General features: G+C 44.4%; 1 long non-coding RNA gene and 2 other non-coding genes across 3 annotated transcripts; all 3 read left to right on the forward strand.

The window, feature by feature from the left end:
- The first annotated feature begins 12,683 nt into the window (after positions 1 to 12,683).
- LOC132576991 (uncharacterized) lies at positions 12,684 to 18,982 on the forward strand. Its single transcript, XR_009555786.1, has 3 exons — positions 12,684 to 12,703; positions 13,798 to 13,926; positions 17,457 to 18,982. It is a non-coding gene; the product is annotated as an uncharacterized LOC132576991 (long non-coding RNA).
- LOC132577698 (small nucleolar RNA SNORA26) lies at positions 12,929 to 13,051 on the forward strand. Its single transcript, XR_009555852.1, has one exon. It is a non-coding gene; the product is annotated as a small nucleolar RNA SNORA26 (small nucleolar RNA).
- Positions 15,345 to 15,464, forward strand: LOC132577697 (small nucleolar RNA SNORA26). Its single transcript, XR_009555851.1, has one exon. It is a non-coding gene; the product is annotated as a small nucleolar RNA SNORA26 (small nucleolar RNA).
- Positions 18,983 to 24,807: the final 5,825 nt, after the last annotated feature.

Here is a 24,807-nt window from a genome sequence, read left to right on the forward strand (position 1 = left end):
GCCAGCGAAGGCCCACCAACATCTTACTGTCCAGTGAGGAGCAGGTACATATGAAACCACCCTCTTCTCATACTTCTACACCCAATGTTTCCTAGATTTTCCCCTTTACTGTTTAGAAAGTATTATAAATGTTATTGGCTTTATTCTGCCCAGTCCAGCTGTTGGGGGCAAGAAAAATAGCTTCTTTGACGCCAGACAAAACAAACTCCAAGATTTTCATTGATTTTACTGGTGCCAAGTTATATTTTTAAAAAAGATTTTTGGATCAAACGTGGACTCCAGCTTACAAAAACTTACTCCATAATAAATCCACAGTTCTTCAAGGTGCCATAAGACTCCTTGTTTATGTTGCTGCCGTCGACTAGCCTTACCCCCTCAGTGAAAACGGTAAGAGCAAAATCAAGATTGGTGAAGTATGAATAATTTAGATGTACCCTGTTTTTTAACAGCTAAAGAAGCTGGGGAAGCAAAACATAAAATGCTAGTTTTCAAACCAGTATCAGAAGGATATGTGGCGTGAACAATTGTTTCCATTGTGTCCCCTGGTAACAAACAAGAAGCCCTGTGTTTTCTTTCTGTGGTGAGACAAAGGGGGAGAGGGAAGAATTATTTATAACACAACTGTGCTTATATAATTTTGTTCAAAGGTTACAAAGAACCCCCTGCATTTCCTTTTAGAAGCTCGCTGGGTGTTTAGCTGCAAGTACTACCAACACACGTTACCAGAAAATTTCCACTTGGCTGTATGGATGGACATGCTAAACATTTCTGGGTGGATGGATATGCTAAACAGTGCTTTGAACCTATGTACTTTCTAGGCAGACCCTGAAGCCTGTCCCCACTCACAGAGAATTAAGATTTCATGATAGGCAGAATTACCATCTTTTGGTTTCAAATGTAGTGGGAAGAGCCAGGTAGGCTCAAAGAATCTAATCTTCCTGGAGAATAAGGAAGGAAATAGTTCTGGAGCTAAGGTTGCCTGGTACCCTCTGGCCACCATTAGAGGATGCAGAAGATAGAGTTGTCAGATCCAGGATGAGAAACTCCTGGAGATTTGGGGATGGAGCCTGGGTAGGACAGGGACCTCAGTCAGATACAATGCCATAGAGTCCACCCTCCAACACATTCATTTTCTCCAGGGAAACTGATCTCTGTAGACTGAAGATGAACTGTAATTCCAGGGGATTTCCAGGTCCTATCGGGAGTAGAAGCTGTTGGGTTGGGGTGGAGGCTACTGAATGATGGGTGGGGAGTGACAGAATGGTGGGCAAAACTTGGCCGAGTATGGATTTGACTGGCTTTTCAGACTAGGGTTGTCAGCTGAAGTGACAACACAGTGTCATGGCAATGTTCTAAATTCCTAGAGTGTTGCCGTGACATCACTTTTGGGCACAGAACCACCAGTGCCGCTGCAATGCCACTTTCTTCTTTATTTGGTTCCTGCTGTTCCACTGAGCAGCAATGTAAGCTGGGAGTCCAGGGGAAGGAAGTCTCCCAGTATAACAGAGGACCTGGCCAGCCTATTTCAGACGCTTGTGTGGTCATCTGATTTTTTTTTTAAAAAATACATAGTTTCACTGGTCAGACAATAGTAGTTATGCTGGCAATACTCCTGTACAGCCTTAATATTTACTTATTCAAAATATTTTTATTCTCACCTTTTTCCTGGGCATTTCAGGACTCCAGAAAGGAAACAACAATGCAAAAACAATATAAAACAAGACATAAAGCTATACATTAATAACAAAACTAAACACAAATTATGCCCAAGCCCACAGGCTTGTCCCCCCTTGCCCAGGGTATTGTTGCCTCCAAAGTTCTCCAGAAAAGCTCTGGGGCTCACCCCACCCCAGAAAGTCAGCATTGTCTTCATCTCATTTGACAGCATTCTGAAAACATAATTAAAGGGGGAAAAATTAGATGCATCACTCACATAGTGGAATGCCTGACCACAGGGCTTTTTTTGAGCAGGAATGCAGTTCTGGCTGGCTTGGGGTCAGGGGTGTGTGGCCTAATATGCAAATGAGTTCCTGCTGGGCTTTTTCTACCAAAAAATGCCCTGCCTGCCTATATCCACTCACTTTCCCCAGAGGTTTTTTTTTTAAAATTTATGTTATATTTATATCCCACCGAATTCATACAGACTCAAGGCGGCTAACAGCATAAAATAGACAGTAAACAAAAACAATATTAAAACAATCAGATAAATAACAATCGTGCTACTTCAGGTTATCTGGAACATCCGCGGTGCACTTCTCAATCATAAGGAGATGACAGTGAAGGGTTAAAACTAGTGGGGGGTGGGTTTTACGCAGGGAAAGAGCCGCTGCTGTGGGATTTTTCTCCAGGAATGTGACAGTTGACAGCCTTGCAGTCCAGATTCATTAAACAGAATAAGCCACACTGAATACATAAACTGGGTTAACTTTTTTTTTTTGCTGGCAGTACATTATGGACTTCCATCCATACCTAGATTATTCATAATAGCTTTTGCAATATGTTCCATTCTCCATAAATACCCCCAGAGTGTGATTATCTGATGATACAGCCATTCCCTCTCCTACCTTGCTAATTATTTTCCATAAAGCTGCATTCCCTAGGCAAATTATCACCTTTATAGAGACAGCAGCAATGAAACGTCTTCCATATGCAGTCCAGCTTTGTGTACATATCTTTACCGTAGGTGTCACTTTAATATGTCCCCTGCCTTCTGTAGGATATAAGGTTGCAGCTGTGACCTTATCATTTGGGCATCTTCAGTGAAGAAGCTGCAAATTATACTAGTCTAAGAGTCACCTAAACAGAGAAATACAACAGTGCAACTCTCAAACAGGTCTACTCAGAATTCCACTAAGGTCTGTTCAGCTGGTCTTACCACAGTGCTTTTAGGACAGTGTTGTTAGGCTTGTGCTGGTAAAATACTAGTCTACTAGTATGCGAGCATCTTTTCCCACACCTCGAACAAATGTTGCTAAAATACAATTAAACAAAAAGAACGCTGTTCTCAAATGCTGTGTTCCAGAAACAAAATTATCTGGGCGGGGGTGGGATTACAGACAAATTCATAGAGGATATTTCTAGAATACAGCTGTGACCCTATCATCTGGGTATCTCATTCAGTGAAGAGATCGTGAACAGATCTCCCATGTTCAGAAAGTATGTACCTCCGGACCCAGGGGTTGGAGGCAAAGATGTTCATTCCACTGCCTTCATGCTGTACAGCGGAGAACTGACCAGCAGCTTCTGGAAACAGGAAACGGGATTTGCGGGTTCATTTTATGGTCATGTTCATAATCCAATTAGCTTCAATGGAGCTGCTCTGCAGGGTGGGGAAAGTCTGAAACAAAAATAACATATCGTGGAAGCTTTGAATGGCGCTTCTGTCTTTGTAAAATACACATTGCATCTGTGTGCTCTTTTCTCCTCCAGGATTTGTATATGGTAGTCTTGAAGTGATAATTGCAGGGCTCAGGCACCGTAAAAAGCCAAACAGTGGGTTACTGTGATAGCAGGTGGGCTTCCAGCTGAACAAGGGTTTATTTTCGGTGTAAATCTTGTAAAGCCTGTATTTATATGGTTCCTAATAAATCCAGGCATTAGCAACAACCAGATCTAAATTGTAGTTCTGTTGGCTGTTGTTTGTGGGTTATATACTAAAAGCATATATGTCCAGGTGTTTGAGAACATTTCCAGTACAAGCCTATGCACAGTTACCATTCATTTCAATGGGCTTAGACTGGAGCAGGGCTTTTCTTTAAAGCAGGAGCGCACAGGAATGCATCCACATGAAAGCTTATACCCAGAACCAGGGCTTATACCTTATACCCAGAAAGCTTATACCCTGAACCTCCAGCCAGGGTCTGCCTCTAGTGGGGAGTTCTCTCCCCGCTGCACACAGATTCCAGGGCATATGCAAATCAGATATGCTACTGAGCTCCTGCACCTTTCCCCCCTACAAAACGACCGCTGCCCAGAATTAAACTTTGTTGGTCTTAAAGGTGCCACTGGATTCAAACTTTGTTTTTCCACTGTATCCTAGAGTTGCCAAGTAGAATTCAAGAAATATAGATAGATAGATAATAGATAGATAATTTTATTTATATCCCGCCCTCCCCGCCGGAGCAGGCTCAGGGCGGCTAACAACATCATTCAAATTTCCATTATACAAAAGACAAAGTTACATTTAACATTAAACATTAACATTAAAATTCTGATAAGTTTAAAATTAATTAATTAAATTAATAAAAGTGCTAATGCTATTTGTTCTTTATGATGGCGGTAATCATTAGCAATTTCTTTCTTCGTCAGCGAAAGCCAGTCGGAAGAGGAAGGTCTTGCAGGCCCTGCAGAATTGTTCAAGGTCCCGCAGGGCCCGCATTTCCTCTGGAAGTTGGTTCCATAGGTTCGGGGCTACAGAGGAGAAGGCCCGATTCCGGGTGCATTGCAGCTTCACCTCTCTTGGTCCGGGGGTGGTCAACAAGTTTTTTCCAGCTGACCTCAGTGCTCTCTGGGGTTCATATGGGGAGAGACGGTCCCTAAGGTAGACAGGTCCTTGACCATATAGGGCTTTAAAGGTAATGACCAGCACTTTGTAACGAACCCGGTATATAACTGGCAGCCAGTGCAGCTCGTGCAGTCCAGGCTGTATGTGCTCCCATTTAGGGAGCCCCAGCAACAGTCTGGCCGCTGCGTTCTGCACCAGCTGCAGCTTCCGGGTTCGGTACAGAGGCAGCCCCATGTAGAGGGCATTACAGTAATCCAGTCTCGAGGTGACCGTTGCGTGAAGTACCATTGCCAGATCTTGGCGCTCTAGGAAAGGAGCCAACTGCTTTGCCCGCCTCAGATGGAAAAAGGCTGACTTGGCAGTGGCTGCAATCTGGGCCTCCATTGATAATGAAGGCTCCAGTAAAACTCCCAGACTCCTAACCCGGTGCGCCGCTTTCAGCGGCGCCCCGTCGAAGACCGGGAGAGGTATTTCCCCTTTCCGGGCGCCCCGACCCAGACAAAGGACTTCTGTCTTCGCTGGATTCAGTTTCAGCCCGCTCCCCTTCAACCACATTGCCATATCCTGCAAGGCCCGGTCTAAATTTTCAGGGACGCAGTCAAGCTGGCCGTCCATCAGCAGGTAGAGTTGGGTGTCATCTGCATATTGATGGCACCCAAGTCCATATCTCCTGGCAATCTGGGCAAGAGGGCGCATATAGATATTAAATAACATTGGTGAGAGAACTGTCCCTTGAGGCACTCCACAATCCAGTGTGCGCCTCCGGGACCGCTCGCCACCAATTGCCACCCTTTGTCCCCGATCTTCGAGGAAGGAGGAGAGCCATTGTAAGGCAGACCCCCTCACCCCTATATCTGGGGACTTTGGGGGTGGAGCCAGGAGACTTTGGGGATGGAGCCAGGAGTCATTGAGGGTGGCGTCAGGAGCAAGGGTGTGACAAGCATAATTGAACTGAAAGGGAGTTCTGGCCATCACATTTAAGGGGACTACACACCTTTTAAAATACCTTCCTTCCATAGAAAATAATGGATAGGGGCACCTTCTTTGGGGGTTCAAAGAATTGGACCCCCTGGTCCAATCATTTTGAAACTTGGGGAGTATTTTGGGGAGAGGCACTGGATGCTATACCGAAAATTTGGTGCCTCTACTTCAAAAAACAGCCCCCCCCAAGCCCCAGATACCCACGGATCAATTCTCCATTATTTCCTATGGGAATAAGCCTCCATATGGAAGAATAGATTTCCCAGCAGACATTCCCCTTCCCTCCCCCCACTTTCTGATGACTCTGAAGCGGGGGGAGGGCCTCCAAACCAGGGGATCCCCTGCCCCCACCTGGGGATTGGCAACCCTACTGTGTCCATGTATCAGATAGGGGAGAGAGGTGGAGAGAGACTTGGCCAGCACCACCCAGCAAGCCGCATGTCCAAATCCAACTTAGCACATTGGTGTTCCTTGTCCAGTCCTCTGCTTACTCATCATTCTGGCTCTGATTGCTTTCAAACAGACAGTGCCAGATTGGTGCAGGGTGCAGGCAGGCAGGCAGGAGTCCAAAGGCATTCCAAGGTCAAAGTCCAGGAAGTCAAGCAGGAGCCAAGTCACCAATGCAGAATCACAAACAGGAATCAGAAGTCAATGTCCAAAAGCTACAAAGTCAGGGTGCCAAGGAAATCAAGCAGGTCAGGATCAGGAAGGAGCGTGGATAGACTTGTTGCTTCCACAAGGTTACCAGGTACTGCGTGGGAGCTATATGGGAGTCTCAATCAGCCTGCTCACTGGGTGGCAGTCACTCTGCTAGAACTCAGGGCTGAGAGACCTGAAGCATCGGCGTGCCTCATGTCTTCGCTCTGAAAGTTCTTTCCAGAGCCTGCTTCGAACTCTTGAGATGGGAGGAGAGCTTGGAGGAGATTGATCGTCAACAGCTGACACTGGTGCCTGGAGAGTGATTGATGGGCCAGCTGCTTTGTTCAGCAGAGGAACTGGCTGGCAACTCTTCCAGGTCTGTTAACCCTTCCAGTTCCTCCTCATCAGGGCTCATGACCTCATGCGAACACCAAACTAAGCAGGTCTTAAGCAGGGCAGTACCTGAATGTATACCACTCTACCAGCGCCGTGCTAAGCAGAGCAAAGCCCTTCTAACCCACCAAATTTCAAAGCCGCAATTCTAGACACCCTTACTTAGGAAGAAGACTCACCCCCCAACTCAGTGGGATGTAGTTCTGATTAAGTATGCATATGACCATGCTACAGGCTTCGCTGAGAACGCATACAGTCTGTCCATATAGTGGAATTGAGGCAGATTTTTACACTATTACGACCAACAGGAATAAAACTGTTTCCTAAAAACTTGCATTCTAATTGCATCAATGCAGGGCTGGCCCAGCCTCTAGGCAAACTAGGCAATTGCCTAGGGTGCCAGCCTTCTGGGGGTGCCAGATTGGGCGCTCCCTACATGACTTGATGATATCAGTGCAGTGGGGGGGGGGGCACCAGAAGTTAGTCTTGCCTAGGGTGTCAGACAGTCAAGGGCCAGCCCTGCATCTATGCCTTTAGAAACTTTGTCAGCAGTCTCATCATAGTTGAATATATACTTGGGGATGTCTACAGGCCACTTGAACTGTCAGTCTTAAACTACTTTTTTATGAGAGCACAGATGGCAGTGACAAGACCACAAATCTCTCTCCTTTATCACACTGTGATGTGCTTTTATTAACAGCGAGAATGTAAATTTGTCCATTGTTTAAGCCAGAGACATGGAGGCATAAGAGGGAGTCAAGCGCGACTGACTAGCTTTTAACTGTAACAGCAGCTAGACATGTGCAAGCTGTTATTTAGTAATATTTTGGCTTGCTGCAGTTCAAGTTTCAGCCTTTCTTCTGGCACTGCATTTTGGTCCCTTGGTGAATGACTCTGTCTTGTTTATCTGATGTGTGTTTAAAGGCTGCGGGTGGCATTGTGCTGGGGGTTCAGCTTCATGACCCTGGAGATCCCTTCCAATTCTATGATTCTAATGGGAGCGGTGCGTTTTTACACTGCATTTTTTTAAAAATATAACAAATACAAAATAAAATTGAATCCAGAAGTATAGCCTATCTAGGAGCTGGGTTTCTGAGAAATTCCAGTACTTGACCAAAAGTTTAAATGATTATTCCCAAATATCACTGCGGTAAAACTGGTTGTATAGGCATGCCTCTTTTTATCCAGGTAAGAAAAACAGCAACCTGGGCAAGGTGTTATAGATACCAGACCTGAGGGAAGTTTTATTTTTTCCCAACACGACAGAAGAACAGGCACAAATGCAATATAAACCATCTCTTGAAGAATTGTTAGTTTTTTTCCTCTTCAAGCTTTGCCTCTCACCCCCCCCCCCCCATTTAAGATGAATATTAAGAAAAGTCTAAAGAATCAAGTTTGTTTGTTATTTATTCCTGCTTTCATCTGCATTGTTGGGGCAGACCACCAGAGGTGAACCCTGGGTTTTGAAAAGACCACACATCCATATAGATTGGAAATCTTTTACTTTCAGTGGCATCCTAAGCAGACGAATGCCCTTCTAAGTCCATCAATGCTGGTGCTGCTAGTTCGTCATTACAAAATGGGGGAGGGGGGGGAGGAATCACCACTGAGCAAATATATATCTATTTACAGCAATTGTACTGCTGGAATCAATGCTAGCAATGGTTAACCTTTTACAACAATGCACTCTCTCTTCCTAACTCTCTCTCTCTCTCTCTCTCTCTCTCTCATCATGCCAGTGTAGAGTAGTGGATAGAGTGATGGATTAGGATCTGGGACATCCAAATCCCCACTCAGTCAGCCTAACCTACCTCACAGGGTTCCTGGGAAAGAGAATAAAATGGAGGAAAGGAAAACACTATAAACTGCTTTGAGTCTCCATTGCAGAGAAAGGTGGGGTATAAATGACATATTTATTTACTACATTTTAATTTTTACAACTAAACGTATATGATAAACTCAAGGCTTTTTTTGTAGCAGGAACTCCCTTGCATATTAGGCTCCACCCCCTGATGTAACCAATCTTTCAAGAGCTTACAGGGTTCTTATTACAGGACCTACTGTAAGTTCTTGGAGGATTACATCAGGGGGGTAGAGCCTAATATGCAAAGGAGTTCCTGCTACAAAAAAAAAGCCCTGACTAAACTGAACAGAAACTATGTGATAGTCCATGATTTTACTCACTATTCCTTACTATAAGGCTTATCTTTCATTTCTAGCAGCTGTTCTCGTGGCCTTTTCTTTCTTTTTTTGGAGGGGAGGGTATTTTTGTATTTTTATTTTGTGCATGTGTGTGTGTGCACACGCATGTATGGGTGTATGCACCTGGAAGCCATGATGACTTCTGGTAACTGACCCCTACTGAGGGCCTGGAGAATATTCAAGGAAGTAGCTGAATAAAGCTTGCCCCCACCTCCTGATTCCTGGTATTCCAAGGAGGTCAAGTACTTGCCACAGTCGATCCTGCACAGCTTCTGAGATCTGATCAGATCGCGCTGAGATCTGAGCTATGTCCTGCCCTGTATAAGTCCAAACCTCTGATCTTCATAAACCTAAACCACAAGACAGTCGAAGTCCAGGGTTCAAACTGAACTCAAAGTCAGCTTCATTCCAGAAAAGACTTAGAGAACATTCTTGTACAGGGGTGGCCAAACTGCAGCTCAGGAGCCACATGTGGCTCTTTCACACATATTGTGTGGCTCTCAAAGCCCCCACCACCCGGTTGGCCAGCTTGGAGAAGGCGTTTGTCCCTTTAAATCATTTTCCAAGCCAGCCAACAGCTTCAAAAATGCATTTAAAGTTGCTTTCTTTCCACCTCTCTCCCCTCCCCATCTATTTTCTTCCTCCCTCCCTCCCTCCCTTCCTGTCTTGCGGCTCTCAAACATCTGATGTTTATTCTGTGTGGCTCTTATGTTAAGCAAGTTTGGCCACCCTTGCGTCTTGTACTTCACTGTCAGTGGCCATTTTCATGTCATCAATGGAGCTGTCCAGCATTAGCTGGATAGCGGATACATTCTGTCCTCAGATAATCAAAGTACAAAGCATGCCAGCTTTAAACATCTAAAAGTTCTTACAAAATACTCAGAAAAGCAATTAGGGAAGAAGCGCTGGCCTCTTCCAAGTATTTTAATTAGCTTTATCTGGTCAAACTAGCTTTATCTGGTCAAACATATAAAACCTTCCTTTACTGCATGTTATGTGGTAATGTTGTGGCTTTTTCTTCCATGAGAGAAGCTCTGTCTTTAACAGGGTAGCTCAACAGGCAAAATTCACAGCAGCAGCTTTCCAATCACTTCATCACCATGCAAGAATAAAACATGCACTTCTTGATTTCTTGCCTGCCAAGCATTAGCAAAAGTACAGAGCCTCTGCTGTGGATAATAAATGAAATGGGAACTTCGTAATGACATTGAGAATCTGCTACACTCCTGCTTTGCACACCACTGATCAGCAACAATAACTGTGGACCTGATTTCTTATCAACGTGACAGATAATACTCACACCCCCCCCCCCCCACTGCTTTTAGTCTGGATATCTCCACTGGTTACTGAAAAGAATGACAAGAGGCATGCAATGGGCTGGAGCACAACTGCATCCAAGTGAGCAATAGGTGAATTCTCTCACTTCTCTGAGAAATGGGGAAATCATAATACAAAAACCTTAACACAAACCATATCCTCATATATTATAAGTATATAATTTAAGAACATACTACTTGATAGGGCCCTGATCTGGATGGCCCAAGCTAACATGGTCTCATCAGATCTTAGAAGCTCAGAAGATAGTATTTGGATGGGAGACCTCCAGGGAATCCCAGGGTCATGACACAGAGGCAAGCAATGGCAAAGCACCTCTGAAAATCTCTTGCGTTGAAAGCACTACGGGGTCACCCTAAGTCAGCTGCAGCCTGATGGTATTTTCCACTACACTCAGGGCTTTTTTTGTAGCAGGAACTCCTTTGCACATTAGCCACACACCCCTGATGTAGCCAATCTTCCTGGAGCTTACAGTAGGCCCTGTACTAAGAACGCTGCAAGCTCTTGGAGGATTGGCTACATCAGGGGTGTGTGGCCTCATATGCAAAGGAGCTCCTGCTACAAAAAAAAAAGCCCTGAACTTGATACGGTTGTTGGAAACCAGTCAGTCACTTCTCCTTCCTGATCTCTAATTTTATTCACATTCTTTATAGTTTGCCTTTCTCCCTGGGACTCAAGGCAGATTATACAAGGGAAGTCAGTGCCATCAGTACAAAGCAGGAATCTGAAACAAGCACAAGTTTTAAACAGGACATGTCAAACGGTGCAGAAAATGGTATTCCATTAGTAGAAATACAGTGCAGTGAGAACAAGATAATGCAGGTAGCAACTGATAATACATACTATTATTTTATTTTTTGCCATCCATTCACAGCTGACTTTGTGTTTTCAGGGCAAGAGACACTCAGAGATGGTTTGCCATTGCCCGCCTCCGTGTAGCAGCTTCCTTGATGGTCGCATATCCTAAGCAGGGCTGACCCAGTTTAGCTTCAGAGATGTGATGTGATCAGGCTAGCCTGGGTCAGCCAGGTCCAGGCAATACACAGTAGTATACTGTTCCACACTGCCGTTCCCTTTATTAAAGCATCTTTTCAAGCCATTGTGTCCTTGTTCTCCACTCCTCCATTTTCTCCTCAGGTGAGGTAGGCAAAGCTGAACGAGTGGGTGGCTTGCCTAAGGTTACCCAGCAGGCTACCATGGCAAAGTGGAGATAAATCGAAACCTGGGCCTCCAAGTTTCTAGTCCAACACTACACTGGGCAGGTATGAGGTTAGTCAAGAGGATTTAACGTCCAAGGTAATCACAAAAAAAAAAATGCCATCTTTTTTTGGGCTTCAGCTCCCCTTCCTCTTCCCTACACAATAGGAGTCAATAGCACCTTTAAGACCAATTTAGTTTTATTCAGAACGTAAGCTTTCGTGAGCAGAGCCACACATAGCTGGTAGGCAATAGCTCAGAATGTAAAATGGTACAGATTTAAGATCCAATGACAGAATAATAAAATTATCTGGTAGGCAGTGGTTTAGAACAGGGGTGGCCAATGGTAGCTCTCCAGATGTTTTTTTGCCTTCAACTCCCATCAGCCCCAGCCAGCATGGCCAATGGCTGGGACTGATGGGAGTTGTAGGTAAAAAACATCTGGAGAGCTACCATCGACCACCCCTGGTTTAGAATGAAAAAGGGTACAAATATAAGATCCAATGACAGAATAGTAAAATTAACAAATTGAGCAAACCATTGATCTGAGTACATGAGCATGCGAAAGCAACAAAACAGTAGTATGTCAAAATGTGAGTGTCTGTTAATGACACTATTGTTACAAACCTGGGCCAAAAGAAGGGAATTTCTATCTCAGAAGTTTTTCCATCCAACTAATTTACCTTTTAACATGCAACATACATATAGTTTGTCATTAGGAGAAAATGCATTAAAATATAGCGGGAGATGGGTTCAATATATGTAATGGGATAAACAACCAGTATCCCTGTTTGAGTATCTTCCCTACACATTTCGACAGTCTTCCCACATCAGAATTCCCACCCTGAACTTCAGTGCAGGGGGCTGGGAAGATCCTTTTATTACCTTGGCAGAACATTTTTTATGAATTGGCTGTTGTAGCTTTTCCGGGCTGTGTGGCCATGGTCTTGGCATTGTGAGACCTGACGTTTCACCAGCAACTGTAACGGGCATTCTCAGAGGTGTAACCCAGAAAACTGGAGTTCTCTCGGGGTCAAACTGAAAAGAAGTTGGTAGGCATGTAATTTATATCTACTTATGTAAATTTAATTTATGCAAATTTAGGCATGCAATTTATATGTACCAAACGCCTGCAGTTTGAAATACCAAGAATTTCTGCATTCAAAGGGGCAGGAAGCACAGATTCCGGACGCAGCTAAAAAACAAAATACCAAATGACCGCTCGCTTCCTCCTACCCTCGCTTTCTTTCTGCACACCAAAAAGCTGCGCATCCGGACTAAGCGCATGCTACAAACCTCCCCTCTTCCTAGCTCCTGCACGGGGAGGGGGGGGGGCTGCCTGAAGGATTATACGCATGCGCCAGTCTACCCAGTCTCGCGGGATCGTGCTCCCCCCCCTTCTATATAAATGCACGACCGGGGCTAGTTCGTCCTTTCGTGATCTGCTTAGTGGTGAGTGAGGCTGTTCAAGAAGTTCTGGGAGCTTTAAGGCGAGGCTGTGGGCAGCAGGGAGGTCTCAAGGGAGGGGGCCGGAGGAGCGGATCTCCACGTGGTTTGCGACCCTGGAGGGTTGTGGCGGGGGCGACAGCGGTCAGGAGGCAGGAAAAGAGGTCGAAGCCTCCTCTCCCCCGTCGCCCTGTTTCTTCAACCCGGATTTCCTCGCGATCCCTTCCAACTGTGCCCATCCCAAGCGAATCCGTGCTTTCGGGTGGCAACACAGGAGGGAAGAGCATTCCTCTCACTGAAACCTGGGGCAGGGTCGTTGCTCTCTGCTTTCGGATCCTGTCGTGGGAGACACGTTGGTTGCTGCTCTCTTAGGCCTTATAGGGACGCTCCGTTGCTGGTCGCGCTTTGGCCAGGCGGACTACTTTCTCTTGCCCCCAGGCGTCTTGCAAGACGCCCTGGCCCTCCCGGTGAGGGTCTGCTGCTCCACGTGGCAGTGGATTTCAGGGTTTCTCGGGTGTTGCTGTGGCTGCCGGTCTTGCACAGCGGTGACCCTTTCCCCCACGTGTTTCTCGCCCCCCCCCTTGTGCCATGGGGGTCTTCCTGAGGTTTCTAAATGGCTAATTAATAGACCAGTGTAGCAGCATGCCAATGGGTATTTTTTTAAAAAATCGCACATACACACCCCCGTGGCAGGGGGTGTTTAGTTACCATGAGAACTGGGTCAGGGGAAATGCAGGCAGTGTGTGAGCCCATGAACATCTGGACCTCTCAAATGGTAGCTGTCCTTGCTGCATCCAAAATGCAGCATGTTCACAAAAGCTGTGGGGAAAGGGGAGAAAAAGCTTCCCAGTAGCACTGAGTGGAAGAAGCCATGTGTAGAGTGGCAGAGGAAATTAGTACACTAAGGCTGTGGATTGCAACTATTAAACTCAATGTTACAAAGTGTGTTTTTTTCTTCTCTGTCTTTGATACATATTGGGCAAATGATTGCCATTTGTTTAACTCACGCAGGCTGAATTTCTTTGGTTCTGGAGCTGGTTTATATGAGCAGTCATAGCAAAGTTAGCTGGTGAAGTGTTAATTTTGCTCTTTTTTTCCAGTTTAGGAAGGACTGGCCGAATCATGAACAATTGTTTGCCAGCTTATAGGTGTGGCCTTCTGAAAAAAAGATGCTGTAGGTGATTGCATGAATAAAATAGCAGCTGAGTAGTTATTTTTCTTGTGAAAAGGTAAGAATTAATGCACTTTACAGCAATATTCCCTCTAAGCTGTGGAGTCTTGTGAGCAAAAATTCTACTTTGTGAGCTACTGCATAAAATTCTACTTCGTGAGCTACTGCATAAATTAGTTTACTCTTGGGCCATCCTTCCTGGGCTAAGACAAAATGTAAACCGGAGGCTAAAAAACTGTTAAGTTTGCTCACACTAACTCAGCTTAGAGGGAACACTTGTTTACAGTGATATGAAAAGCCTTTCTTTCCTCTTTCCCAGACCCACAATGTAATACATATCAGTTCAGAGCACTGATATTTCCTCGTAACCATCTTCTGTCTGGTTTTTGTTCATCTGAGGTTCTCAGAATTCCACAGCCAAAATCTGCTGCTTGGTATTACAGCAGCAGTCAGCTCAGCTGTACTTTCATCCCTGCTTACTTTAAGCACAACCCCCCTTTATCCTTTCAGTTTTAAAGCTGTTTTAATGGTTTTTGAGATGTATCTTTATGATGTATATTTTAAATTTGTTAGTTGCCTTGGTGGCCCTGATGAGGGCTGAAAGACAAGGTACAAATTTTGTAAATAAAACTTCTCCGTCACTGTTGCATTTGAGCCTCACTGTCATGTCCCTTAAAGTTCCATTGTGTTGACATCATTCCCTTTTGCCAAACTCAGAGTCTTGCAGATTCTTATTTCCAGGAAAATAAGAGGTGAGGTGGTAGAACAATAGGTAAGAGTATAGCCTCTGTGAAGGTAGATCTTAGATTCATGCACATAAGATGTCAACAGATGTGGTCACCAAAATGATAGACATGAGTATATGAACCAACTCACATGAATACATGAAGTTGCCTTATCCTGAATCAGACCCTTGGTCCTTCATGGATCTATATTGTTCACTCACCCTGACAGCTCTCCAAGGTCTCAGCTTTTGCATGACTTACTGCCTGGTCCTTTTATTGGAGATGCCAGGGACTGAGAACCTGGGATCTTCTGCATGGCAAGCAGATGCTCTACCATTGAACCATGGCCCAGTTGTCCAGTATCAAGACTCTTTGAATGTTTTATGTAAAACCTTAAGCCAACTTTCCACCCAACTTAGGGTCCCCAAGGCAGCGAACAATAAACACTAATGCAAGATTTTAAAATGCATATAAATATATTCAGGGGTGGAATTCTAGCAGGAGCTCCTTTGCATATTAGGCCACACACCCTGATGTAGCCAATCCTCCAAGAGCTTACAAAGGCTATTTTTGTAAGCTCTTGGAGGATTGGCCACATCAGGGGCGTGTGGCCTAATATGCAAAGGAGCTCCTGCTAGAATTCCACTCCTGAATATATTAAAAGATGGCACGTAAACAAATAGCCACATGAATGGGAGATGGGATGGAATATGGATGGAATGGCATCTGGCAACCTTTCCCCTTCTTAGCTTTGCCCTCTTAAGGCTGGGTGGTGCTTTAAGGGGCCAACACTGAAGGGTAGAGCAGTATTCTCTTAAACACCAAGGGGAGGATGAAGATCCTTCCCTGGAGCTTGTTGGGAGAAACATGTCTTGTCTAACTTCAAGCTATGATGGTCCGATTGCTGTTGCCAGTGGTATGTTAAATGCATTGTGTAATAGCATATCATGCAATTTTATTGCTTTAAAAATTCCTGTCAACGACGTTTTGTAGTTCCCAGGAATTGAGGTTTTATTGGTACCAGATAAGATGGATGCCTGGATTTTAATCAGGAGCTTTTAGAAGCGCACGTGGCAGCCTATTTTCCACAAACCAAGCAACTGCAGAAGTTCTATAAATAGCAAGTGAATAGACGATGGATAGTTCTGCATGCAGCAGATGTTAAGACGGAAAAGAAATTTGGTCACCCTCCTGACCTTTCTGACCCCTGCTTTTCCTTACTTGGTGATGAATTGAATATAGTAATTTGCTGCTCAAAGCCAAGCTAGTTGTCTCCAGTAACTTATGGATTCCATAGGAAATGGGGGGAAGGTTTTGCTAGTAAGTTCTAAAAGGTTCATAGGAAAATAGTTTCAAAGCCATTTATTGCATAATTGGCTTCAGTCACAACTTATTTTAGGCAATGAAGGTGGTATGAACATCTATTTCAGCTGGAACAAGTGGGAGTGAGGGTATTGAAAGCCTACAAAAATTGCAGGAAAAGATCTCAGGAAATGTCACTGGTGACATTTTTAACATTAGCCTGCTCAAAAACCTGCCTGCAAATCAGTCAACCAGGGAAAAAATTCACAATGAGCGTTTTAGTAAAATGGAAGATTCTACACCAGATGATTTTGGTGTATGCAGAAATTTATAATGGAAGCTCAGCTACAGCGAGTTCCCATTCTGAAAATGGGCGACAGTTTCTGTATCAAAGTACATGCAAACTATTGGCTAAACAAGATGTTACAACATGCACGACTTGGCAGCCCATATCCAAGGCTGGCACATAGGAGTATGTCAGGTAGGTGGCTGCCTAGGGTGCCACCTGGTTGCGGGCTGGGGGGCAGGTGCCCCCTCCCTTTCCCCACTTGTGCCAGCCTGCTCGCCTCAGAGGCATTTGGAGCTCCTCTGAATGCCTCAGAGCCAAGAATTCATGCTCCCGCCCAGCCCCTTCTGTGTTCACTGTGCCACTTGGACTTATCCCATGTCTCTTTGTTTCCTCCATGAAACAACATGAGGGCTAGTGGTTAGACTGTTGAGTTAGGACTGGGTGGACCTGGGTTCAAATGCCTGCTTAGCTGTGAAGTTCACAGGGTGGCCTTGGGCCAGTCATTCTCTATGGGTCAAACCTGCTTCAGAGGTTAGCTGTCAGGATAAAATAAAATAGGGAGAACATTATATGCCATCGTGAACTCCTTGGAATATGTAATACAGGGTCCCCAACCTTTTTGAGTGTGTGGCTACCTTTGGAATTCTGACACAGCATGGTGGGCATAGCCACAAAATGGCTGCCAAAAGATGGCAGCGAAGATCCATGTGCTGTGGTGGCAGTTACATCCAAAGCAACATTTTTTTTTTAAAAAAAAATGTAAGCCAGTCAAATCTCCAGTGGCCAAATAGAAGCCTTGCTGGGCAGAAACACCACCTACTTTCTCAAAACACTTGGCGGGCGCTGTGGTACCCACAGACACCATGCTGGGGACTCCTGATGTAATGGCTAAACACACCTCACAGTGAGATTTTTCTTAGCTGCTATTGCTAGTGGAGAATGTTAGTGTGATGATGTCCTCTCATGTATTATGAATGAATCCCCAAACATTGCAAGGGGGAAAAAGTAGAGCTGCTGCTTTTGGCAGTGACCGTGTATGTATTGAAATGTCTAGTTTTAGCATTTGATGGTGTTGACATAGAGCAGGCCTTTTGTTTATTAACATAACTCCAGTGACTGAGATAAGATGTTCATACAGCAGACTGCCACAGTAGATCATAGCCTGATCTGTGGAAGAAACCCCTTGACTAATTTTGATCATTGCAATTTGTACTAGAAAATGTGTTTTCATTGAGAAACAACTGAATCAAATTTCTGTTCTCTCCCACACAGGCAACAACAGAAATTGGCTTGTTGCAGGTTCATCAGGAACTATGTTGATGTAACAGACGAATCTGGAAGAAAACACTGAAGCTTTTTCACCTATGTTATGCAGTGAAGGGGTTTAGTGGAAGCAGTGTTCCCACTAAACTGCACCATTGCACACATTTTTAGCTCTGACGGAGCAGGGCTGTAATGAGTTAAACCTATATATGTGTGTTCCTTTAATTCAGGGGTGGCCAACCTTGATTAACATAAGAGCCACAAGACATAAACATGTTTGAGAGCCGCAAGACATAAACATCAGATGCTTGAGAACTGCAGGAAAGAAGGAAGGAAATAGATGGGGGAGATAGTAAGAAACCAACTTTAAATGCATGCACCTTTAAGTGCTGCCAGTTGGCTAGGCTTGGAGAAGTGATTTAAAGAGACAGATGCCTTCTCCAAGCCAGGCAGTGGGGGCTTCAAGAGCCACACAATATGTATGAAAGAGCCACGTGTGACTCCTGAGTCACAGTTTGGCCATCCCTGCTTTAATTGTTGGTAAGTTGCAGCAGAGAAAGGGGATGAAAGGGGGATAAATGAGTGAAGTGATTGGCTGGTGACTGAAGGTTGTGGGAGGAGAGAAGTCAGTCAGTGGTTAACTCAGCAGAGTGGCAGCAGTTTTGAGTGTCTGCTATGGTCAAACAGTCCATAGAGCTTGAAACCGCACTCTTCTGGTTAGAAACCCATTTAGTGCTGTGAAAGGCATTAAAAGTTTTTTAAGAAGAGATTGATAATACTAAGAGGACATAGTGGCAAAAGAGTCAACTGTCAAAATATTATAAGAGTGAAAGAAGCTGACAAAGTTTTAGAAGGAATTGAGAGGAGTGCTAATGAAAAGAATGTGTGACGCCTCAGTAGAACACAGCCCAGTGGCACCTTTAAGAGCAAAGTTTTATTCAAAATGTGAGTTTTCGTGTGCTAAAAGCACACTTCATCAGACAGTAGTATGGAATGGAATTAGCAGTCCTACATATAGGGAGCGGGGAGTGAGTTTTGTTTGCAGACTCAACTTACGCGAGCAAAGCAGAGATTTAGAATCCACCTGACTACAGTGTTTCTATGGAAACCACCTTTTAAAATGTGGTTCTTGGGAATTGGCTGGGATGTTGAATGACAAAATAACTTTCTACACAGTGCAGTCTACCATGTTAATGGCTGCTAATAAACAGGGTTGAAAATACCTAGAAATATGAGGGGGGTCTTGTTTCCAATCTGGAATTTTAGCTGTGAATGCCTTATACAGTTGCATTCTATTTGACCAATTTTCTGTGAGAGAAACTACCTAACATTTGGGGAACATAGCATTTCTGGGTAGCTGAGTGTACAAGGAAGAGGGCTTTTACTGTAGCAGCCACTAGAAGCAACAGTGTTGGAATAGAAGGAAGGCAGGCCACTTTGTATCAGTTACTCTGCTAGTCTTTCCTCTGTAAAATAATATGAATACCTACCTCATAGGTTTGTTATGCAGATGAATAAAATAATGGTTACAACGACTTTGCATTTTATTGAAAGTGGTTATATCTACTGTTTCACATCGTCTAAAAGCCCCGTGGCGCAGAGTGGTAAAGCTGCAGTACTGCAGTCAGAGCCCTCTGCTCACGACCTGAGTTCAATCCCAGCGGAAGCTGGTTCAGGTAGCCAGCTCCATGTGGAGTCAGTCTTCCATCCTTCTGAAGTCGGTAAAATAAGTACCCAGCTTGCTTGGGGGGGGGCGGGGAAGTGTAGATGACTGGGGAAGGCAATGGCAAACCACCCTGTAAAAAGTCTGCTGTGAAAACATGAAAGCAACATCACCCCAGAGTCAGAAATGACTGGTGCTTGCACAGAGGACTACCTTTAACATCTGCAGATGGTACAGCAGCCAGTGCTGGGGGGGTGGGGGTGCAGGACAACTAGGTAAAAGCTCCTCCTGGGTTAGCTCCATACTGTGCCCAGTGCTTGAAGAAGATACGGTATGATCCAGGTCAGATGAGTGCTATTCTCCCTGTCGGGCAGCTTCCTGCCTCAGAATTCCTTACCTGGCTTGATGAATTGCCTTATACAGATGCATTCTATTTGACCAATTTTCTTTGAGAGAAACTACCTAACTTTTGGGGTTCAATCCCAGCAGAAGCTGGTTCAGATAGCCAGCTCCGGGTTGACTCAACCTTCCATCCTTCCGAGGTCGATAAAATAAGTACCCAGTTTGCTGGGGGGGAAATGTAGATGACTGGGGAAGGAAAGGAAAGGTCCCCTGTTGTTTCTGGGGTGATATTGCTTTCACGTTTTCACGGAAGACTTTTTACAGGGTGGTTTGTCATTGCCTTCCCCAGTCATCTACATTCCCCCCCCCACACACACACAGCAAGCTGGGTACTCATTTTACCAACCTCAGAAGGATGGAAGTCTGAGTCAACCTTGAGCTGGCTACCTGAAAACCCAGCTTCCACCAGGGATCGAACTCAGGTTGTGAGCAGAACTTAGGACTGCAGTACTACAGCTTTAACACTGCCGCGGGGCTCTTACAATGCAATGGCAAACCACCCTGCAAAAAGGCTGTGAAAGCAACATCACCCCAGAGTCTAAAACGACTAGTGCTTGCACAGGGGACTACCTTTACCTCTTTTTTTTAATTTCTGAGTAGCTGAGTGTACAAGGAAGAGGGCTTTTTCTGTAGCAGCCGCTTGGGCTTGTGGCACATGTGCTCTTTTCCAGTTAATTGATGGATTCCTACCCTTGTTGCAGGGGCAGGCCCTGGACAAATGGCAAGATGCCGCTGGTGTCCTGACTAGCTCCTCTCCCCAGATAACTACTTTTGACTTCAGTATTTACGAAAATAACTCTTAAAGTACAATGGACATACTCTTGACAGCGTGGTAATGAGTTCTTAAGATGGTAATTTCTGGTCTCACTACTGAGCAGCTATTTTGGGCACAATAAACAAACTTTTTAATTGGTTGATATTTTTTGACTGCAAAGCTGTTAATGTATTCGAGAAGCACTGTGCTGTATTCATTATGTACCTATTCCTCCTAATAGGGCCCTCATTCTCCACTGTACTTCCAGAAAGTGTTCCCAGTTCCATGCTTAACTGATGCTGAGTCAAATGCCAGGAGTTATTTCCTTGGTGTGTAGAGAGGTCTGAGCCTTTAGTTATAATCCCATGCCAAATTGAATCAGATGATGACATATTGAATATTTTTTTTTCCTGATTTCTAGGAACGATTGCACAAGTATAAAGGCAGCAGAAACTTTGAGGAGGGAGCATTCTTTCCTGTTTATTATTTTGGATTCAGTTGACTAAAAAGCTAAACTTATTTTTCAGAGAGAGTTTTTATGTTTCAGGAAATGTCTGTATTGGAACCAAAAGCAATATTGGATAGGGACTGTAATGAGGAGGGGATTTAGGTGAGATTGAATTGTGGGGGCGGGGAGCTAACTGGATCTCTTAGATGTTCTGTTCTGAATATATTTTTAATCTAGAATGTGTATTCTGTGCAAAAAGGATCTAGGGGTCTTAGTGGACCATGTGCTGAACATGAGTCAACAGTGTGATGTGGCTAAAAAGGCAAATGCAATTTTGGACTGTATTTAAACAGAAGTATAGTGTCCAGATTACATGAAGTGATGGTATCGCTTTACTCTGTTCTGGTACGACCTCACCTGGAGTCCTGTGTTGTTTTGAGCACCACATTTTAAGGATATGGACAAGCTGAAATGGGTCCAGAGGAGAGCAATGAAGATGATGAGGGGTCTGGAGACCCAAGTCCGTTGAAGAAAGATTGAAGGAGCTGGGCAAGGTTAGCCTGGAAAGGAGGCAGCTGAGAGATGATATCACCATCTTCAAGTACTTGAAGGGCTGTCATATAGAGGATGGTGTGGAATTGATTTCTGTTGCCCCAGAAGGTAGGGCCAGAACCAAGAAGTTGAAATAAAATCAGAAAGAGTTTCCGGCTCAATATAAGGAAGAACTTCCTGACAATTAGAGTAGTTCCTCAGTGAAACAAACTTCCTCAGGAGGTGATGGGCTCTCCTCCTTTGGAGATTTTTGAACAGAGGCTAGATGGCTACCTGACGGCAATGCTGCTCCTATGAATTTAGGGGGAAGTATTTGTGAATTTGTCCATGGCATGACTTTGTCCATGGGGATGCAAAGAGTCAGACTTGACTGTGCGACTAAACAACAAAAATTTGTGAATTTCTTGCATTGTGCAGTGGGTTGGACTAGATGATCCTGGAGGTCCATTCCAACTCTGTTTCTATAATTGGTCTTTGACTGTATTAAACTATACTACTAACTGGATCTGACATTCCCTCCAAGCTAGAAAGTCTAACTAGAAATAGATGACCATAAGGAGTCCTTAAAGATGCTTACAGCCTACCAAGAAAGCTCTTCGAGGGTTCTAATACATTTCTAACACATAAAAAGGTGTGAGTAGAGATGTTAAATAATGGGCAGCTGTGTTTAGCTGCAAAGAATAACAAATTGTAATAGGTTTTTTTTGGTATGGTAGTAGATGAATCTCTGAGGATTTTTAATAATTAAAGCAACCAGAAAAGAATGCAATCTGAGCAAGTACCCAGTGGTTCTAAGTAGATATTGAGCAGCTTGGGAGGCAGCAACAGCTCAGAAGCATTGTGTGGTGGTCATCATCAGTAGCATCATAAGTACTTTTGATGCCGGATTAGGACCAGCATGGAGCCTGCAGTATCCAACCTGAACAGGTGACCTAGAAATATGCCACAGTCTGTTGTACTGGAAGCTACTGACAGATGCAGGGGCATTAACACTGCTGCACTTCCTGTATCTTCCCTTGCATGTCATCAAGCAGCATGACCAAAGCAGTTCAGTCCTAAAAGAGACTGAAAAAGGACTGAGTGAGACAGATCTAGCTATTTTGTGGTCATCAAAGAGTACATGGTGGAGTGCTAGCAGTACAAAGTGCCCTCAAGACAGTTGACTTACGGTGACTCCATAGGGTTTTAAGGGCACGAGATGAATAAAGGTGATTTGCCATCGCCTAACTGCAATGTGACTCTGGACTTCCTTGGTAGTCTCTCATCCAAGTACTTAATAATCAGGTCCAATCCTGTTTAGCTTCAAAGATTTGACAAGATTGGGCTAGTCTGGGCCATCTAGGTCAAGGCAGGTAAAAAATTTAGAGTTGGTTGGCCATAGAAAAGCCATACACTATATTTGAGATATGAGTCATTTCAGATATCTTGGTGTAGAACTTGATGTGACGCTGGGCTTGCCACCCCACTGACGAAGAAACTCAGTTTCCCATCACTGTGATGTGAACTCTCAAGACGGCAAGTAACATGGAACAAAGGTGGGAAGAGGAATCATTTTTATTATATCACATATATTGATGTAACTGGGAGGAGGGTTCATGTGACACACAGGCCCAATTCAAAAATTGCAAAACCTTTGAGGCCTCCAGCTGCCCACCCGTCTTGTCAAGCAGATGAAGACTGGGAGCTCCATTTTCAGAACTTAAGGGTTGGATCCAAACGAAATCAAATTTCTACTAGTCACTTCTTCCTGCTTGCAGATTCCCTTCATGCTATTCAGGATCTGCTGTCCCCCAGGAAAAGCATTTTTTGGAGACCAGTGGGCTGCAGTGGGAATTGGGGGAGGATCCATCCAGCCCTTCATTCCCAGGGAAGTGTGGGCTGCATCCAGTTTGGAACCATGACAGGCAGTGCCCCTCCCCCTATGCTATGGCTGACAAGGCTGATGAGCACCATTTCCTGGAGGCCACTGAATGAGCATGGACACTGGCCCATGATTTTAATGAGTGTGCTTGTGTGATCTGGAACTCTGTCAGGCCTAAGTGCTCATTCAGATGAGGAAAAAATAGTATTTCTTTTCTCTGACGCTGATGCTTACATCTCCCAGAACGTTTCAGTCTTTGCTCTTGCAGCAAAGAAAATATGTGCCAAGATGGCAATGCGAAGGAATGATTTGTAGATTTATGTGTATGCCTCTATTGGACATATGAAGCTGCCTTATACTGCATCAGACCCTTGGCCAATCAAAGTCAGTATTGTCTACTCAGACTGGCAGCGGCTCTCCAGGGTCTCAAGCTGAGGTTTTTCACACCTATTTGCCTGGACCCTTTCTTGGAGATGCCAGGGATTGAACCTGGGACCTTCTGCTTCCCAAGCAGATGCTCTACCACTGAGCCACCGTCCCTCCCCAAATTGCTCCCCTATTGTCATTGCTTTTGTATTGCATTTGTTGTTATACCCTTTTGGTGTACATGATAAACTTATACATTCATTAACTTCTAGTTTACTTTCCTTTTCCTTGAGATTCTTGCAGACTTGTAACAGCCAATGGCTAATTACAACAAATGAACTGAACTGAGCTTGTGTGATATGCTGCCCAGCAGCAACACCTGTTGACAGCATTGTTCCCACTTAAACAGTGCACAACACAGCTGCTCCATTGTGCAGATTTTAGTACCAGGCATTAGCGGGGTCATTCAGCTTGTTGGAGGAAGGATAGAATACATGGAAAGGAAATGATCCAGGTAACTGAGGTGTCCTTTTGTTTGTTTTTTTAAGTGTCAGTGCTATTTGGGGATAAGCTATTGCCATTTTTTTGTTTGTTAGGTTCTGGAGCAGGTTTAAGTTAAAGAGATATTAACCAATTATATTGGTATGAATGCTTCATAGATAGAAAGACCAGAAGTTATTTTGAGTCCCTTCTCAAGGGCATCTTCTGTTGCATACAAGAAAGCAATTGCTTACAGCTTTATGAATAAATCAGAAATGTATGGCAGAGAAGGTGCAAATGCAAGGCTGTTTTCTCTATTGTAATCTATGGTGCGAATGACATCTGTCTACTTTTTAAAAAGAGTGCACGTGTACTAGTGAAGCTTGATGGCATCAGAAATTCTTATGCAGGAGAACAGGGTAAAGAAAACTGCACATACATTCACAGTTACTCTGAAGAGAGGCTTGAGATTTGAACTCATTTAATAACATCGGTTGGCTCTTTCAACATGATTCATCTATTCAACTTGACAAGAAGGAGGCATTGAAAAGTTATACAGGCTTGAATGACTCCTTTTTGCTAGCAAACGGTAGTCATCAGAAGTATTGGTGCGTGTGACAAAGGCTGCAACATCTCTCTCACAACAACCTATACAATATTGGCCTTGGTGTGCCACAAAGAGGAAGTGAAAGGCCCTGAGCCTTGTCAGATCTTGGAAGCTAAGCAGGGCTGGCGCTGGCAAGTACTTGGATGGGAGATCTCCAAGGAATACCAGGGCTGGGATGTAGAGGCAGGCAATAGAACCACCTCTCTGAAACATCCAAGCCCCAGTAC

Source organism: Heteronotia binoei, chromosome 9 (genome assembly GCF_032191835.1).
Source record: "Heteronotia binoei isolate CCM8104 ecotype False Entrance Well chromosome 9, APGP_CSIRO_Hbin_v1, whole genome shotgun sequence".
Lineage (NCBI taxonomy): Eukaryota > Metazoa > Chordata > Lepidosauria > Squamata > Gekkonidae > Heteronotia > Heteronotia binoei.